This window comes from Sus scrofa, chromosome 16 (genome assembly GCF_054392235.1).
Source record: "Sus scrofa isolate SSC_HxYL_T2T_F1_AM1 chromosome 16, Sscrofa_HxYL_maternal_Yorkshire_Landrace_v2.0, whole genome shotgun sequence".
NCBI classification, from domain to species: domain Eukaryota; kingdom Metazoa; phylum Chordata; class Mammalia; order Artiodactyla; family Suidae; genus Sus; species Sus scrofa.
This window is the reverse complement of record NC_139398.1, coordinates 17,705,707-17,726,083: the sequence shown is the minus strand read 5'-3', so window position 1 is coordinate 17,726,083 and position 20,377 is coordinate 17,705,707.

Sequence of the window (20,377 nt, the reverse complement as noted above, 5' to 3'; positions counted from 1 at the left end):
CCAGTCCTTGAGCATGGCTACCTCCGGCTTTGACCTAAGATCTCTTTCTTGAGTCTAGTCTAGCTGGGGTGGGGAAGGGGTGGGCAGCGGTGGGAGGACCCTGCCATGTGGTCCCCATCTTAGCCTCACCTCTTGCCTCCACACAAGCAACTTTCTCCTCCTCTTCTAGTAAAGGAAATTCAAATGCCCCCAGGATGTCAGCAGGGGCAGGTTGATGGAATGGAGCAGTCTGGCCTTCACTAGGCTCGATGAACACCCTAGACGACTTGGGTGTCTTTAAGCCTACTTACAACCTCTGACAGCCTGTGGGACTTTCTCACCCATCTTGTCACCTGAAGGCCATGGGTCACATCTGAATTTCACCTCTGAGTGCGTTGCCATGGTCCCCAAGATGACTCTCGAGCTTGAGGGTAAAGAAGGGCATTTACAGATATTCTCAGCCCCTTGTTAGTTTCTGTCAGATGCTGTCAGGCCGAACCCAGGATTTGTCATCTGTGCCTCAAAAAGACACTTCCCGTCCTGAAGACCCACACCCACAGCAAGGGTTTCTCCTCTGGGTTGGGTGGTGTTACTACCCTTCCACTGGCAGGAATGCCTCTGAACCTCCCTCTGTCAGAGAATTGGGGGAAATTTTGTTTCTCCCTGTTCCTGGCTGGGCCCGAGCTGCTGGATTTTGACCCAAGGCATTTTCTAGTCTAGGGCAATTGAGGGCATTGATGTCAATTAGGATTTACGTTTTTATTTTTTTTAAAAGTAATTTTTTTTTTTGCCATTTCTTGGGCCACTCCCGAGGCACATGGAGGTTCCCAGGCTAGGGGTCGAATCGGAGCCATAGCCACCAGCCTACGCCAGAGCCACAGCAACGTGGGATCCGAGCCGCGTCTGCAACCTACACCACAGCTCACGGCAACGCCGGATCCTTAACCCACTGAGCAAGGCCAGGGACTGAACCCGCAACCTCATGGTTCCTAGTCGGATTTGTTAACCACTGCGCCACGACGGGAACTCCTGATTTACGTTTTTATTAAGCAGTCTTGATTCTTACCCCTTTCTTTTCATCTTCAAAGGATTATTTTAACCCCTCTTTCATCTTTTACTTTTGACTTATAATTGCTTTTCCCTAGCTTTTTTTTTTTTTTTTTTTTTTTTTGCTTTTTAGGGCTGCACTAGCGGCATGTGGAGATTCCCAGGGTAAGGGTCCAGTCATAGCTATAGCTGCTGCCTACGCCACAGCTACGGGCAACGCAGGATCCGAGCCACATCTGCGACCTACACCAGAGCTCACAATCTGTAACCCACTGAGCAAGGCAGGGGATCGAACATGCATCCTCATGGTTCCTAGTGGGATTAATTTCTGCAGTGCCGTGATGGGAACTGCCCTATTCTTTTAAAAAACAGTTTTATTGAGATACAATGGATAAACAAAGAGCTGTATATTTATATGCATATATATATGAAAAATATATATAATTTTTTTTTGGCTGCACCTGTGACATATGGAAGTTCCTATGCCAGAGATCCAACCTGAGCCACAGCTGTGACCAGCGCCACTGCAGAGACAATGCCAGATCCTTAACCCTCTATGCCACTGGGGAAACTCCAAGAACTGCACGTCTTTAATGTGAAAAATTTGAGGAATTTGAACATCTGCCAAAGCCCGTGATTCCATCACCACAGTTGTGACTATAGACATAGCCAGTACCTCCCAGAGTTCCTTTGTGTTCCCCCTTCTGTTTTTATATGGTAAGACAAGGATATTTTTTATTATGATGTTCCCTCTTGCATGAAAATATGTATTGGGAAGTTGTTTGATAGTATTTGTACTTTCAGTATTGTTAAAAAAAAATAAAGTGAGGAATATTACAAATGCTGAGTTTATTTGAGCCAAAATCTACTTGATTCAGGCAACCTCCAACCAGAAGTGGTTGGGAATGCTCCACCGACTGGTGCTTGGGAGAGACATTGTACAAAAGACAAGATTCCATTTGCAGAAGAGGTAGAAACAGAGGGAGGAGATTATTGGATGCTGTAGCTTAGAGCCTAGTTGGCTGTTTGTGATTGGCTGTCCAAGTTTTCAAAACTTGAGGCCCTTACAGGATTAGAATTTGGTTTGTTGACAGAGGCTGCCATGGTGCTGATGGCCCCTCCATCTAATGGCCTCCTTGCTTAATTAATTTAACAGCATCTATTGAATGAGACTGTTTCTCTAATAAAAATGGATAATAAGAATTCCCTTGTGGCACAGCAGGTTAAGGATCTGGCATTGTCGCTGTAGCAGCTTTTGGGTTGCTGCTGTGGCATAGGTTTGATCCCTGGCCCCCACACTTCCATACGCTGTGGGCAGGGCAGAAAAAAAAAAGACAATAATTTAACCACCTATATTTATTTTAAAAATAATAATAGCTTTTATTTTAAAAATAGAAGTTCATTGAAGGGGGCTAAACTTGTTAACTGAGTATAATCTATGCTCTAGGAGGTGAGCTCCACAGTTTGGAGACCAATGATTTGAAGATAACCCCACCCCCTGAACACACACACACTTTCTACAGCTCCCCCCAGCCCCCCCCGGCACAATAATTGATAGACTGAAGTTAACCTGTGATTGTTTTTCCCAGCTCATCTGGGATTCTGGGGTAGAGAGAGCAATCTGTCCTCTGGGGAACCCAATATTTGGATGGGCTGGACGGGCTGGGCTGCTCCCATGCACTAGCAACATGTCCGTGAGGGATCCACTTGGTGAATCTGAGCCCTAGTTTCCTGGTCTTTAAAATGAAGAAATTTGAAGGAGAGCTCCATTTTGCAGTGGTCATTTATCCCAGAGCAACAGAGGCAAGGACTTATTTGCATATAAATAGATCGCTACTCAGGAGATGTGGATAAAGGCCCTCAGAGTATGGATGGGCCAGACAGGGCCAGTTCAGCAGGAGAAATGAACCTGAGCTGAGCAGCAGAGGATATCAGGAGGCTCCAGGCACATCTGATGGACTCTGACGCTCCAGTTCTCAGTGGAGGGTGTGTGTAGCGGGGAGGCCTTATCACTCCAGCCCTGGAATTTAAAATCATTCTCTACCAGAGCAGAGGCATTAAAAATAATGCCTGGGCCTGATGCAGAGCAGCAAGCAGTTGGCCGCACGATGACCTTTATGCTCACAGCAAGGCATCTTGGCAGAGCAGAAGCCAGGAGGCCAAGGTCAATGATGCAGGACCACCAGCAGACCACCAGAGGCACTTCAGGAAAGTTCGTTCAACTCTCTGCAACTGAGATTTAGTCTTTGTTTTGTAAGTGGTTATTATTTTAACTTCTTATCTCATGTTGTTACAAGAATAAGATAGAATCATATGCCAATGGTGCTTTGGAAAATTATAAATACGATCCATGTAAAGAATGAATTTTCAAGCAACCAGTGTCATGTATTACATGCTCCATACCATGAACAAGAGTAACAGCCAACAGTTGTGCCTTCCATGTGTAGGTGTTTTAAATAAACCAATGTACTTAATTCCTACACCCTGTGAGATAGGTACTACCATTATACCCATTTAAGAGATTAGAACATGGAGGTAGAGTGATTTTCTCAAGGTCACTGCTAGTATGTGGCTGAACTGAGGCTCCAACTCTCTCTAGAAACTGTCCTCGTAACCACAATATCATATTCCCTTCAATAATAATCATGGTAATGAGCCTATTTAGAAATAAATTCTATCTTTTATGTGATATGTATTTCACTTATTTGTACTAATATTACAGTCTTGCTGAATATGTTAGTTAATATTATATAAGTATGTTCCCATGTCTAAAAACTATTCCTAGATTTCAGAGTTCCTGTTGTGGCTCAGTGGAAACAAACCTGACTAGTACCCATGAGGATGTGGGTTCAATCCCTGGCTGTGAACTGTGGTATAGGTTGCAGATGTGGCTCAAATCTGGCACCGCTGTGACTCCTCTGGTATAGGCCTGGCAGCTGTAGCTCTGACTTGACTCCTAGCCTGGGAACTTCCATGTGGTGGCACTGAAAAACAAAGAATAAAATAAAATAAAATTTTCCTAGATTTAATTGAAGGGAGCATATCATTATATTGAAAGTAATTACTATAAACTCCTTAACTTGTGGTTTAACATTTAGTATTTTCCATTACAAATAATCTAAAACATCTTTGCCTATAATTTTCATCCTTCTTCAAAAGTGGAATTTTTGTGTTTTAAAAGTGTATAAGAGATTTTATTTACAAAATTTTTGGTATTTCCTGGGGGCCTAGCAGTGAAGGATTTGGTGTTGTCGCTGCTGTGGCTTGGGTTCAATCCCTGGCCTGGCAACTTCCACATGCTGTGGATGTGGCCAAAAAAATTGTTTTATTCAAAGTTCAAGTGTAGACATGATCTAATGGTGAGCTCAGGTTTCTCATCAGCAGCTTCAACAGTTTTCCTTGCCCAGAAAATCTTGTTTCATCTATTTCCTCCCCATTCCAAGTTGTTTTCAAGCAAGTCCCCAATATTATTTTACATGGACATATTTCAGTTAGGATTTCTAAGGGCAAAGACTCCCCTAAAAACACCTGCAATATCACTGTCACATCTAAAATTTTTAAAATAATTCTCTAATACTGTCAAATATCCTCTAAGTTACATTCCTTTGATTATTTTATATATTTGAATCAGTATCCAAATTAGTTCTATACTTTTGATTGGGTAATAGGTTTTTAAGATCTCTTTATATTTATAGCTTCTTTCTCTTTCTGCTGTTTTCTTTTGTTGGAGAAAATGAGGGTATTTTCCCTATAGAGTCTACAGATGCTAATTTTATTCCCAAAGTGCTTAATATTTTTTTCTCCCTTAGATCTTTCTTCCTTTCTCTCTTTCTCTCTTTCCTTCCTTCCTTCCTTCCTTCCTTCCTTCCTTCCTTCCTTCTCTCTCTCTCTTTTCCTCCCTCCCTCCCTTCCTTCCTTCCTTCCTTCCTGGTTTTTAGGGCTGCAGGTGCAGTATGTGAAGGTTCATAGCTGCCCACCTGCACAACGGCCACAGGGACTCAAATTCTTAACTCACTGAGCGAGACCAGGGATGGAACCTGCATCCTCATGGATGCTAGTTAAGTTCGTTTCCACTGAGCCACAACAGGAATTCCTACCTTAGATTTCTTCTAGGTTGGTACTTAGCTCTAGAAACTTGATCAGACTCCTATCCTCCCAGGTGGAAATCTCCCTAGTGCTCCTGTTAGGTTGGAAGTTTCACTTTAACTGAACAAGCCTGTGTTAGGTGCTCATAGAGACCCATCAACCATGGTGGCCAAAAGATGGAATTATTCTGATTGGTTTGCGGGGGAAGGGAGCACCCATCCAAACCACTGCCACTGTGAATGGTGTGTGTATGCATCTCTGTGTGCGAGTGTGTGTGAATCCTCAAACAAAATTTGGTTTTTAAATAGAGGTATAGAGATTATTGAATATGGTGTGATGGATGCTGTGATGGTTAGTTTTTTGACACCTGTTATTTATTAATGTATTTGTTGTCTTTTTCTCCCCCCTTTTCTTTTCAGGGCCACACCTGTGGCATATGGAAGTTCCCAGGCTAGGAATTGAATTGGAGCTGCAGCTCCCGGCCTACGCTGCAGCCACAGCAATGCCAGATCCTAGCTGCATCTGTGGTCTATGCTACAGCTTGTGGTAACACTGGATCCTTAACCCACTGAGCAAGGCTGGGGATTGAGTGAGCATTCCCATGGGTATTGGTTGGGTTTCTTCACCTGCTGAACCATTTATTTTCTCTCTTTTTTAATTGACGTATAGGTGATTTACAATGTTGTGTTAATTTCTTTTCTTTTTTTCTTTTTCAGGGCTGCACCTGTGGCATATGGAGGTGCCCAGGCTAGGGAGCAAATTGGAGCTACAGATGCTGGCCTACACCACAGCAGAGTAATGCCAGATCCTAGCCATGTCTGCGACCTATACCACAGCTCACGGCAATGCCGGATCCTTAACCCACTGAGTGAGGCCAGGGATTGAACCTGCAACCTCATGGTCCCTAGTTGGATTCTTCCCACTGAGCCATGACAAGTACTCCATTGTTGTGTTAATTTCTGCTGCACGGCAAAATGATTAAGTTAAACATACACATGTATTTTTTAATGTTCATTTTTATTATGTTTATCATAGGATATTGAGCATAGTTCACTGTGCTATACAGTAGGCCTTTGTTGTTTGTCCATTCTATATATAATAGTTTACATGTGCTAATCCCAAACTTCCATTCCACCTTCCCCAACACTCTCCCCCTTGGCAACTACAAGTCTGTTCTCTATGCCCCTGAGTCTGTTTCTGTTTCATAGATGGTTCATTTGTGCCGTATTTTATTTTTTATTTATTTGTTTATTTTTTGTCTTTTTGTCTTTTCTAGGGCTGCACCCACGGCATATGGAGGTTCCCAGGCTAGGGGTCCAATCGGAGCTGTAACCACTGGCCTACACCAGAGCTACAGCAACGTGGGATCCGAGCCACATCTGCAACCTAACACCACAGCTCACAGCAATGCCGGATCCTTAACCCACTGAGCGAGGCCAGGGATCGAACCTGAAACCACGTGGTTCCTAGTCAGATTCGTTAACCACTGAGCCATGACGGGAACTCCAGTGCCATATTTTAGATTCCACATGTAAGTGCTATCATATGGTGTTTGTCTTTCTCTTTCAGACTTACTTCACTTAGTATGAGAATCTCTAGTTCCATCCATGTTGCTGCAGCAAATGGCATTATTTCACTCTTTTTTATGGCTGAGTAGTATTCCACTCTGTGTGTGTGGTGGGGGAGGGGTGAGAGAGACAGAGAGAGACAGAGAGACAGAGAGAGTGGGGACATGTAGCCTCCTTGTTCCCAGCTTCCAGCTCAGACTGAATGATACCACCAGCTTTCCTGGTTCTCCAGTTTCAGACGGCAGACTGTGGGGACTTCTCGCCTTCTGTAAGTGCATGAGTTAAGTCCTGTGATAAATTTCAAATGAGATACATCTGATTTATTTCATTTGATAAATCTCAAATGCATAATTTGGTTCTATTGGTTCTGCTTCTCTGGAGAACACTGACTACACAGGTGCTAGAAGGCCACTAGAACCAACAAATGCTCACACTACTTACCTTGGAGCTCAAACTGCAGATCTCATGTCTGAGGGGTCAGCCCACTGAAGAAGACGGTACCTATTTCTGATGTAGAGAAGGTATAGGTCACATGATCACTGCATATCTGACCTAGAAGGGACTTAAAGAAATTTTTGCCTGAATCTTCCATTAGAGAACCAAGGAAACTAGAACCCCACAGGGTCTAGGTGCCCTGCCCCAAACACACTCCGTTCAAGTATGGGACTAGAATGGGGGACTTTAATTCCATGGCCAGGTTTCCTTCCTTTGAACCGTTGCCATTCTCATCTTAAGATAATAGCATAGTCCTACATGGATGGACCTAGAAGTTATCATACTAAGTGAAGTTACACAGTGAAAGACAAAAATCATAGGCTATCACTTATGTGTGCAATCTTAAAAAAAGGACACAAATGAACTTATTTGTAGAAGAGAAATAAACACACAGATTTTGAAAAACTTATGGTTATTAAATGGGACAGGTAGGAGGGGAGAGATGGACTAGGGGTTTGGGATTGACATATGCACACTGAGGTATACGGAATGATTGGCCAGTGGGAACCCGCTGTATTGCACAGAGAACTCTACCTAGTATTCTGTGATAATCTATGTGGCAAAAGAATCTGAGAGAGAATGGATATGTGTGTATGTGTAACTGAATCACATTGTTGTACATCCGAAATGATCACAACATTGTAAATCAACTATACTTCCATAAAACCTAAAAAAATAGGGAAAAAAAACCCCATGTAGTCCTGTTAGGATTAAGAATGAGGAGGTCTAGGTTAAGAAATTTACTTAGAATGTTTCCAATGCCATTTTCCTGCTAAAAATTTAGTCTACTAAGTAACCCCATCCCTGTAAGGAAATTGTAGATGATTTTTTCATTTTTATTTTTTGCTTTTTAGGGCCATACCCATGGCATATGGAGGTTCCCAGGCTAGGGGTCTAACTGGAGCTACAGCCGCCGGCCTACGCCAGAGCCAGATCTGAGCCACATTTTGCGACCTACACCACAGCCCAGGGCAATGCCAGATCCTCAACCCACTGAGTGAGGACAGGGATCGAAACCGCAACCTCATGGTTCCTACTCGGATTCGTTTCCACTGCGCCATGGTGGGAACTCCTGTGGATTATTTTTTTAAGGAGGAGTGGCTTAGTGCTTATCCCATCTGACTAGCACCTATGAGGATGTGGGTTCGATCCCTGGCCTCGCTCAGTGGGTTAAGGATCTGATGTTGCCGTGAGCGGTGGTGTAGGTCGCAGACATGGCTCAGATCCTGTATTGCTGTGGCTCTGGTGTAGGCTGGTAGCTACAGCTCCGATTTGACCCCTAGACTGGGAAACTGCACATGCTGCAGGTGTGGCTCCAAAAAGACCAAAAAAAAAAAAAATAAATAAAAAAAAAATAAAAGATATAGGAACAAAAAGCCAAAGGGAAAGAATGCCGCCTGCTTTTCCATTAGGTGATGACTGGCCGATGTCTACATTAGCATCAAGGTGAATTCCTGTGTAGTGAGATAATTTGGAAGGTAATAGTGCCCCCTTGAAGGAAAGGGAACTAAGATGAAGAAGGTCAATAGACTCAATTATTTGGAGGTGAGAGGGAGAAGAAGATATAGAGGTGAATTATATTTGAGTTGTTAGTGGATATGTGTAAAAATTATTGTGTAAATCAACTAAAATCCTCTCAGGTACACACAACTATATATGCTTTGCTTGCCTTTTTTTTTTTTTTTTTTTTTTTGTCTTTGTCTTTTAGGGCTGCACCAGCAACATATGGAGGTTCCCAGGCTAAGAACTGAATCAGAGGGAATCTGAGCCCTGTCTGCGTCTTACACCACAGCTCACGGCAATGCTGGATCCTTAACCTACTGAGTGAGGCCAGGGGTCGAACCCGCATCCTCATGGATACTAGTCAGGTTGTTTCCTCTGAGCCATGATGGGAACTCCCCCCTCTGGCTTTCTGATGCAATGAGATGGGTTAATGAGAAAAAGCCATCTCGGGGAGATCCCATCGTGGTGCAGCGGAAACGAATCCAACTAGGAACCATGAGGTTGCAGGTTCGATCCCTGGCCTCAATCAGAGGGTCAAGTATCTGGCATTGCCATGAGCTGTAGTGTAGTTTGCAGACGCGACTTGGATCCCGCGTTGCTGTGGCTCTGGTGCAGTCCAGTGGCTACAGCTCTAATTGGACCCCTAGCCTGGGAACTTCCATATGTTGCGGGTGCGGCCCTAAAAAAAATAAAAAAACAAAAAAACCCCATCTCCTGGTCCCCCTTCTCCTCTTTTGTTCTGGGTTTATTCTTCTTTGGAAACTCCCAGAATTTCTCATGGATGTGAACACAAAGCAGGCAGAGCTCAGCATCACTCGGGGGTCTCTAGGTGGGGAGGGCGGGGGTGGGTAACAAAAGGGAGGTGGGAGAGACAATGTGGGGGGGTGGATTTTTCACACAAATGTTCATTTGGTTCATTCCCAGGAGTATCCGATGGTACTGAATGACTATGAGGGGTCAGGTGCTGATTTAAGTATTTCTCTCAAAGCTATAACAAGTCTTTTGACATGACATAAGAACATAAAAAGCAGCCTCTGACATCTGAGAGCTGGCCTGATGCTCACAGCTAGACCCTGTGTGCTGCTCATACAAACAATCTCACAGGAGTTCCTTGGTGGCTCAGTGGGTTTAGGTTCTGGTGTTGTTACTGCTGCAGCTCAGGTTGCTGCTGTGGCTCCGGTTCAATCCCTGGACTCCCCCACCCCAAAATCTCACAGGATGCTCTAGGGTCACACCAAGTCACTTTGAGACCTTGAGACCAAAACAACATGGTGAGAGCACCAGAAAACTCCAAACCTCCTCTCCCTCAGATGAGTGACCACTGCTTCTTTATTAGTTCTAGTAAAGTCTGCCTGCTCTGTAGGTAAGCCTTTCCACATACCCAGCCATAGAGACCCCTCAATTTCCGACAGTCCTCAGTCCAGACCAAAGCCCTGCTTCCTTAGAACTGTCTTCCCTCCTCTTACCCACTTCCCTCCTCTTACCCCTTCTGCCAATTACCGAGGCAAAGCTCACATTCTAGAAAGGTTCCGTCTACCACTCTCATATGGAAGTGACCCACCATTCCACCTGGTGAGTGTCCTTCTTTCCTGGTACAGGTAGCAAACACAAGTCAGGAGCTCCCACTGTGGCTCAGTGGGTTAAGGACCTGTTGTCTCTGTAGGATGAAGATTCAATCCCTGGACTATGCTCAGTGTGTTAAAAACCCGGTGTTGCTGCAACCTAGAGCTCAGATTCAATCTCTGGCTGAGAGTTTCCATATGCTGCAGGTGCAGCCATAAAAGGAAAAAAAAATGTTAAATTAAAAATAAAAATAAAAATAAAAAAACCCTTAAGTTCTTTCAGGATGCTGAGTTTCTGAGGTCTTTGGCTGGAGGGCATCGACAGAGGGTCCATTTATAAAACATATCACTAACTTTTTCTTAAATCATTGACTAATGACATTTGAAAGAAAGATTTGAGACCACCCCCTCCACAATTTTTTGTTTTATTTTCAGCCACAGAGCTCTTTAATCAGACAAAGCCTTAGGCAGTGTCCTAACATATGAAACAGATAAAAAGAAAATTGCTCTGGCTTGAACTTGGGGCCCCCATGCTGCTCCCATCATTGCCTTAAGGCACCTCCGCATGTCAGAGGGATTCATGCAGATGACAATTTGTCTCATCTAAACCACTCATATTATAGATTAGGAAGGAGTTCTCGTCGTGGCGCAGCAGAAACAAATCTGACTAGGAACCACGAGGCTTCAGGTGGCATCCCTGCCCTTGCTCAGGGGTTAAGCGTCTGGCATTGCCGTGAGCTGTGGTGTAGGTTGCAGGCGTGGCTCAGATCCTGCGTTGCTGTGGCTATGGTTCAGGCCTGTGGCTTCAGCTCTCATTGAACCCCTAGCATGGGAACCTCCATATGCCGTTGGGTGCGGCCCTAAAAAGCAATCAATAAATAAACCACTCATGTTATAGATTAGCAACAAAGTCCCAGATGCTGTAAATTCTTTTGAGTCACACTCCTTGTTAGAGATACATCTTCCAACAAGATTCTGTTTTCTGACTTCCAGACCAGAGCTGCTGGGGGTCCACTGTGGTTCTTTTTCATTCACAGGAGTTCAGCGATGTCTCACTTGTCCTAGTGACCTGTTCTGGGCTGTTCGTGTGGACATCACGTTCTGACTCTCTCCCCAAGCACGCCCATGGCATCAGCACCCTGGCCCCTAACAAATGTCCAATACCTCTGCTCTTTCCCGCTTCCCTTACTTGACCACCAACAACAGTGATTATTACCACGGTGCCCTGAGTATCACAAGGAGATACCCTTCAGTGCATACTTTCCAGGAAGAGCTGGGGTTCCCAGATAAAACTGTGTGGTCCTTTTGGCTAAAGATCTACCTGAACTCGGAATTCCCATAGTGGCGCAGTGGTTAACGAATCCGACTAGGAACAATGAGGTTGCGGGTTCAATCCCTGCCCTTGCTCAGTGGGTTAATGATCCGGCGTTCCCGTGAGCTGTGGTGTTAGGTTGCAGACGTGGCTTGGATCCCGCGTTGCTGTGGCTCTAGTGTAGGACAGTGGCTACAGCTCCAATTAGACCCCTTGCCTGGGAACCTGCATATGCCACCGGAGTGGCCCAAGAAATAGCAAAAAGTCAAAAAAAAAAAAAAAAAAAAAAAGATCTGCCTGAACTCTAAATGCATGAAATCTTGGGAGTTCCCATTGTGGCACCTCAAAAAGGAATCTGACTATTATCCACGAGGATGAAGGTTCAATCCCTGGCCTCACTCAGTGGGTCAGGGATGTGTAGGTCACAGACGTGGCTCGGATGCTGGATTGCTGTGGTTGTGGGTAGGCTGGCAGCTGCAGCTCCGATGCGACCTCTAGCCTGGGAACTTCTATATGCCATGGGTGTGGCCCTAAAAAGCAAAAAAAAAAAAAAAAAAAAAAAGGCTAAATAAATAAATACATGAAACCTTGCGTCAAGGACACCAGTGAGGAAAGAAAAATGGGCTTGGGGGATTTGTGGACAGAAGACCAAGAATCATGGCCTCAGTAAACAGCTTGGACCACCCTTGTCATGCCTGCTTCCTTTCCAGCATCCTCACTCATAAAGTAGAAGAAATAATGTCGCTTCTCAGCAGTTGCACAGGGAGGTTGTAAAGATAAGTGGCTATTGGAAAATGATTTAAACTCACTGAAAGGAAAGGGGTATAGAAATCCAGAGGGATCAGGGGAGTTTCCTGGTGCTCTAGGACTTAGGAGTTGGTGCTTTCACCACTGTGGCCTGGGTTCAATCCCTGGTCTGGGAACTGACATCCCACATTAAGCCACTGCAAAAAAAGAAAAAAGAAAAAAAAAAAAAGAAAACTTAAAGGAAAAAAGAAAGAAAAAGAATAAACCAGAAATCCAGAGGGATCATGTTGAGAAATAATTTTGGTGATGTTTGTTGCGGTGCCTGTCACACTCAGAAGTGACATCTACTGTGGGTGGCTGAGATGTAACACGAAATGAGAATGTTTTCTGTAGGTCCCAGTTCAGACAGGGCAAGGGATCAGCTCAAATAAGACAGGTAGAACTTAGAGAAAATAAAAAAGACTATAATGAATTTGCTCTGTATTTACGGTAAGGATTCAGATAAAGACTGATGATTTAATAAACTCTCTTCTACTTGAACTTAGGCTGGTTCCTTTACCACAGGTCATACATGTTTCTGGGTCAGGTTGTGGCACAACTTAGGCCATTTTCATCCCGTTCTGACCTATTTCTTATTTACAATGCAAAAGGACCCAGAAACACCAAGAAAGGAATCTGTAAATGGATTTCATCTCCAGACCCATTAAGAAATAATGCCCAACAACATTTGTCATAAAAGTTAATGAATACATTGCAGGGAGTTCCCATCCTGGCTCAGTGGTAACAAACCAACTAGTATCCATGAGGAGGCAGTTTCCATCCCTGGCCTCGCTCAGTGGCTTAAAGTATCTGGTGTTGCCATGGCTGTGGTGTACACTGGTGGCTACAGCTCTCACTCGACCCCTAGCCCATATGCTGCATGTGCAGCCCTAAAAAGTAAAAAAAAAAAGTTAATGAATACATTGCAGTCTTTAAGCTCCTTGAATAACAACTGTTACTGAGTGTTTACCAATCATCAGGCAGTATTAACCAGGGCTAGGACTAGGTGAGATGAATAATGCAATCACCTTGGGCACAAAATTTAAGAGGGCGTTAAAAAACTCAGTTAGCAAGATAAATAATTAGATGCAGGATTTAAAAGGATCAAACGGACAAACCCCATCCCTGCTGTTATTGCCAATAAAGCTTAAGCACCTGACTGATGCCTCTGAGTGCTTTCCAGATATCAGCGCCTTTCATTCCACTCTCTTTCCATGCATTAACTCATTGTCTTAGCTCAGGCTGTCTCAACAGAGGACCGTAGACTAGGCATCTTAAACAACAGACACTATTTCTTACAGATCTGGTAGCTATAAGTTCCAAGATCAAGGTGCCAGAGTGGTCAGGTTCTGGGGAGGTGTCTCTTCATCATTTGCAGATGGCTGCCTTCTGGCTGTGTCTTCACATGGGGGAGGGAGGGGGAGAGAGAGAGAGACAGAAGGGAGAGAGAGAAGGAGGGGGAGAGAGAGAGGGCGGAAGGGAATGCCAAGGGAATGTCTCTCTTCCTCTTCTTCTTCTTTTTTTTAAATTTAGGGCCATACCTGCAATATAAAAATTCCCAGGCTAGGGGTTGAATCAGAGCTGCAGCTGCCAGCCTATATCACAGCCATAGCCATGCCAGATCTGAGCCACATCTTTGACGTACACCACAGCTCACGGCAATGCTGGATCCTCAACACACTGAGCAAGGCCAGGGATCAAACCTGCATCCTCATGGGTAATAGTCAGGTTCTTAACCCCCCGAGCCACAGCGAGAACGTCTTCCTCTTCTTATGAGGACATCTATTTCAGCATGGTGATCACATCTAAACCTAATCACCACCCAAAGACCCCACCTCCAAACACCATCTCAGCAGGAGTCAGGGCTTCAGAAAATGAATGGGGAGGAGGGGAGACACAAACATGCCACCGATCATACTCATTAAACTCTTACACCAATCCAGTGGGGGTATTCACAGTAATCCTGTTTGACTTTTCTGTCTATTTCCTTCTCTATTTCCTTCTTGTTGAAAAATTTAGGTGCAGAGATGTTAATTAACTTGCCCAAGTTCACAGTTAACTTGTGGTGGAACCAAGATTTGAACCCAGAAGCCCTGACCTTGGAGCCTGCCCTTTCATGCACTCTGGCTATACCGCCTCTAATACAAAAGAATGATATTTTCCCAAGAGAGCTCTTGCCTTTGCTACAGACTCATGCTTTCTGGGACAGTAGAAGTCTTGCTTATTTCCTTCAAGTAGACATAGAAAATCACTGTAAAGTGAAAGTACCAACTGAGAGGTGGCACTTCCTGACCCTGAATCATCTATCAGCATCTTAGCTGGACGGTGTTTAGGTGAACTGTTAGCCCCAGAATGCATGGTGTTACAGCACTGCCCAGCAGCCCTGTGGCCACAGTGCATCAGCTCTAGCGACAGCCCTGTGGCTGTAGCATACCAGCTCCAGCAGCTCTGTGGCTGCAGTATATGAGCTCTTTTACCCGGCAAGAAACCAAGTGAGCACTCAGAGAGTTGGAGAACTCAGGTTTTTTACATCGGCTGGCGGGCTCAGAGGAGATCGCTCTCCAGAGTTTGAGTCCCGAAGAAGGGTTTCATAAGGCTTTTATGGGCTAGCTCTTCTGGGTCCATGCGTGGCTGGTTGGACTGGAGTGAGAACAGGCATGGTTTTAATCGCAGAAGCAACTTTACTGAAGCAGATGCGTGGGGGAGGGGTGGTTAGGGGCAGTTGGCTGGACTTTGCTTTGTCATCATGGCCGGGGTCTCTCCTTTCTACCTTTTTATTGGGACATTTTCTTCTACAATGGTATGTAGGGGAGGTAAATTTTCAAAAAGCATGAATATGGAGTTCCTGGTGTGGCTCAGTGGAAATGAATCTGACTAGCATACATGAGGATGTGGGTTCGATCCCTGGCCTCACTTAGTGGGTTAAGGATCTGGTGTTGCCATGAGCTGTGGTGTAGGTTGCAGATGCAGTTCGGATCTGGTGTCGCTACGGCTGTGGTGTAGGCCAGCAGCAGCAGCCCTAAAAAGACGAAAACAAACAAAAAAAAGCACAAGTATTAGAGAAGAGTCAGGACATGGAATATAAAAGGCAAAGAAGATTCAGGGAGAGAACAAGATCGGGTGGCCCCTGACACCATAGAAGCACTAGAAACATGAGAGCTGGGAGGTTGGGAGGGAGGACTAAGAGGACCATGTGAGGGGGGCTAGTGGGGTGCAGGGACCCCCTTCTCCTCGCTGTAGAAGTAGCACCGCCATGGAAGTTTGTAGGATTGTGGAACACCCTATTTCCTTGCCCAATAATCACTGGTGTCAATGGGTGTTATAGTTCTGTCAACTTAAAAACAATGCACAACCTGAAAGTTGAGAGTTAAGTGTCTTTTTTTTTTTTTTTGTCTTTTTAGGGCCGCATATGGAGGTTTCCAGGTTAGGGGTCAAATCGGAGCTGTAGCTGCTGGCCTACACCACAGCCACAACAACCTATGATCCTAGCTGTGTCTGCCACCTACACCACAGCTCATGGCAATGCTGGATACTTAACCCACTGAGAAAGGTCAGGGATTGAACCCTCATCCTCATGGATACTAGTTGAGTTTGTTAACCACTGAGTCACTATGGGAACTCTAAGAGTTAAGTCTTACTTGGGGTGAAATTGAGACTTAAACCTATAAGATAGCATCTCAGGAAGCCCTGAGAAACCATTCCAAGGAGGTGAGGGGGGAAACTCAGACATATGAGTTTTTGCAACTAAGGGAAGGTAGTAGGAACTAAAGGTTTACAGATAACCAGATTTATAGAAAAAGATTTACAGAAAATCTTTTTCTATGGGAAGAGGGAAAAGTCTGGGCTTACTGGAGTCACTCCTTTGATATGCACCTCAGATGCGGGCTTGTCCACTTAGCTACAGCCCAAGAGGCATCAAAGAGGAAAGAGGGGAATATCAAGCTATAAACCATAAAGGTGAAGGGAGAAGTGCAGGCAGCCATGCACACATTTTACGTAAGTTTGCTGCTGGTCTTGTGAAGGTTACAGCTAGTCACAGACATCAATCATCATTGAAGGATTTTAGTGTTTCTCTAGATATGAGGAGATGCAAGAATTGGGCTTGTAAAATCTTCTCTTAAAAACATCTGACTATCTGAAGACCTGCTCTTCCAGTTTCCCCAGAGCAAAGAGAGCCTGTCTCCTGGTCTCCATGCCGAGCTCTGCTCAGGGGGTCCGGGGGTGGGCAGGTGCAGTGGCTCATGTTTTACTACATGTAGAGGCTGATGGCAAGTGCCACACTTCAGTTCACAGTTCTAACCTCTGTACAACCTGAATTTGTGTCTTGTTTGTGAATAATCCTCATTTCCTCTTCCCGCTGACTCAGAACATGCCACAGGTTCTTTAAACCACATTCCAGCAGCTGGAGTGCCTTGTCCAAGGTCACACCATGATCCATGGCCTGAATTTGGACTCAAGCCCAGATTCCGTCTTCTGAGCCCTGCTTCAGGCATTACTTGCTGACATTCCTCGTTAATTCTCCTCATCCACACATTTGCAGACTACAAGTGTAGGAGAAAATGTCCTGACGAAAAGGTAGAAAGGAGAGACTCTGGCCATGATGACAAAGCAAAGTCCAGCCAACTCTCCCTAAGCACCCCTCCCCCACACATCTGCTTCTGTAAAGTTGCTTCTGCAATTACAACCCTGCCTGTTCTCACTCTGGTCCGACCAGCCAAGCATGGACCCGGAAGAGCTAGCCTATAAAAGCTTTGTGAAACCCTTCTTCCAGGCTCAAACTCTGGAGAGCAATCTCTGAGCCTGCTGGTGTAATAAACCTGAGCTCTCCAACTCTCTGAGTGCTTACTTGGTTTCTCGCTGGGTGAAAGAGCTGATACACCACAGCCACAGAGCTGCTGGAGCTAATACACTGCGGCCACAGTGCTGCTGGGCAGCTGCCATAACACAAGCACTAGGGTGAAATTAATTTCTGTAATGGCACCTTCATTTGCTTTCTTTCTGTTCAACCACCCTCCATGGAAACCCAGGTGAGCCTCAAAAATTACTGTGTGCTTGGCAGGTGCTGCCCATCATTAACCAGAAATTGAGTTGTGAGTCCAGGGACAGGTACCCACTTGTTTCTCCTCTTTTCACTCTGGTCTTGCTATGGACTGAATGTTTGTGTGCTTCCAAAATTCCTACACTGAAACCCTCTGCCCTATCCTATGTGATGGTTTTAAGAAATGGGGAATTCAGGAAGTGATTGGGTCATGAGGGTGGAGCTCTCACAAATGGGATTAGTGTCCTTAATAAAAAGCGACTGGAGAGCTTGCTCCCTCCCTCTCTTCTCTCCACACTGTGAGGACAGAGGAAGACAGCCATCTGCAAACTTGGGAGAGGTCTCTCACTTGAACCTGACCAAGCTGGCACTGGATCTGAGGCATTCCAGCCTCCAGAACTCTGAGAAGTTAATTTCTGTTGCTTAAGCCTCCAGTCAATGGTAATTTTGTTACAGCAGGCCCAGCTAAGCAGAGCTTTACTGAATTTACGGTTCTCTCTCTCTTTTTTTGTTTGCTATTTAGGGCTGCACCTGTGGCATAAGGAAGTTTCCAGGCTTAGGGGTTGAAGTGGAGTTGCAGCTGCCAGTCTATGCCACAGCCACAGCAATGCCAGATCTGAGCCGCATTTGTGATCTATACCACAGCTCATGGCAATGCCGGATCCTTAACCCACTGAGCGAGGCCTCGGATTGAACCTTCATCCTCCTGGTTACCAGTTGAGATCATAACCCACTGAGCCAAAACAGGAACTCCAGGGTTCTATTTCTTGAAGGTACTTAAGAATGTAAAGCCTTTCAGGTTTCTCCTGGTGCCTGGAAAGATGCAAAATACCTTTGATGTCCTTAAGTAGAGACCCCAAAATAGTGATGCCTGAGTATCTGGACCTTTGTCTCTGAGGCATGTCTAGATAGGAGGAGATAGACATTTCCAAAATGGTAACAAGAGGGACCATCCAAGATTCAGGAAGCAAAAATTCTTCTATCCTTCTCCTCATCCAGTCCTGAGCCCTGGAGAGAGCCAGTGTTGTTTGTCTTGATGATTCTCTTGAAGCTAGTCCTGGCTAAAGGGACCTGAGAAGACAGGCTGCTGTATGTGTATGAGAAGGATCTCAAGACAAGTTGATTTCTAATAAAAAGAGAATCACAAGAGGAAGTACCAATATTTTTCACTGGGTGTGGTCATGACTGCAGGGAATGCCTGGATCTGCAGCAGCCCTTTTGCAGTCCTGAGGGTGGACATTCTGCACCGCAAGGTGTAGAGTTAAAGGATGGAAGGGACCTTAGATGCTATTTAAGAGGCTAAGGTCATTTTGGCTTACGGAAAAGCCAAGCTTGGATGCAGAGGACATGACTGTCTGGGAAGGGCAGGGCTGGGTGCAGGTGTGAGGCAGTGAGATGTGAGAGCAAGGACTCAGTCAATTCTAGGGGGAGGAAAACCACCACAGAGTTTTCTAGAACATTACTGGTCACCCAAAAGCATGGCCACAGAAAGCAGGCATTTGGGCTAATGTTCCTCACAGGCAAATAGAACTTGAATGCAGCCCAGTCCTGATGGCACATCAGAATTATTTGGACAGAAAGACTTCTAGGAAAAGTGCATGCAAAGCCTATGTGTCCCACCTGTTGGAGGAGGTCACTGAGAGGACGAGAGGACTGGTTGACTTAGGGGCTGGACTTGAGTCACCAGAGGGTCTTTACCACTTGCACCCCACCCCCATCCTTGGAATGTACATTCTGCCCACCATGCCAACAGTGGGAGCTGTCTTCAAGGATGCGGCCTTGAGATAGCAGTGCATGGGCGAGAACCTCTGGACCGTGCACGTGACCAAACCCCCTTAAGGCCTCTGTATAAAGTTTTAGGTTCTGATGAGCAGGTGCAGGATCTACTGGTCTTGCAGCCACCAAGACAAGCCTCCTGTGTAAGTTCCCTATTAAACCCGCCACCTGCCAGTCTGGATGAGCTGCCTTTTCCCTCAGTCTCTCCTTGTCCTCTGAGTGGGGTCAGCTCATGAATCAGCACCCCAGGGATGCTGCTAAGTCAGTAGTTTCACAGATTCTAATTTAATTGGTTCCTGGAATTTCTAATTTGAGAAAGATGTTCAGGTGATTTTCATGGTCAGACAGGTTTCTTTTTTTTTTTTTTTTGTCTTTTGTCTGTTGTTGTTGTTGTTGTTGCTATTTCTTTGGCCGCTCCCGCGGCATATGGAGGTTCCCAGGCTAGGGGTCCAATCGGAGCTGTTGCCACCGGCCCACGCCAGAGCCACAGCAAAGTGGGATCCGAGCTGCACCTGCAACCTACACCACAGCTCACGGCAACACCGGATCCTTAACCCACTGAGCAAGGGCAGGGACCGAACCTGCAACCTCATGGTTCCTAGTCGGATTCGTTAACCACTGAGCTGCGATGGGAACTCCCAGACAGGTTTCAAACTTGAGGAATTCACAGATGCTGTGGACGTGGGGGTTTAGAGCAGGTGGGGAATATTCTGAGGGGAGAAGCAGTCAGCCTCAGGGATCAGGGGTCAAGGATACAAACTCCTCCTCCCGAGAAAGTGTGGAATTACCCAGCCCTGGGATGGACATCAAGCATCCTCCTGGGGACAGTATTATATGCCCCTGTCCTACGAGCTATGACTGGGTCCCTATTTTACACCTGGTGAAACTGAGGTGCAGAGAGAGGATATGCAGTTTGCCTGAGATCACAAGTCCAATAAATGGTGGGAATGGGAAGTGGACCCAGGTTTTTCCTTTAACCAGTGCCTGTGGGAAGGTGAAATCAAAAGTAAATGCTGGGGGGAGGTGGAGAGAAGGGGACGGATGGGGAGTTTGGGGTTGGTAGTTGCAAACTATTACATTAGAACGGATGGATAATGGGGTCTTACTGCACAGCACAGGGACCCGTGTGCAATCTCTTGGGTTAGAACATGATGGGAAATAGTATGAAAAAAAAAGAATATGTATATATATGGCTGGGTTGCTACACTGTACAATGAACATTGAA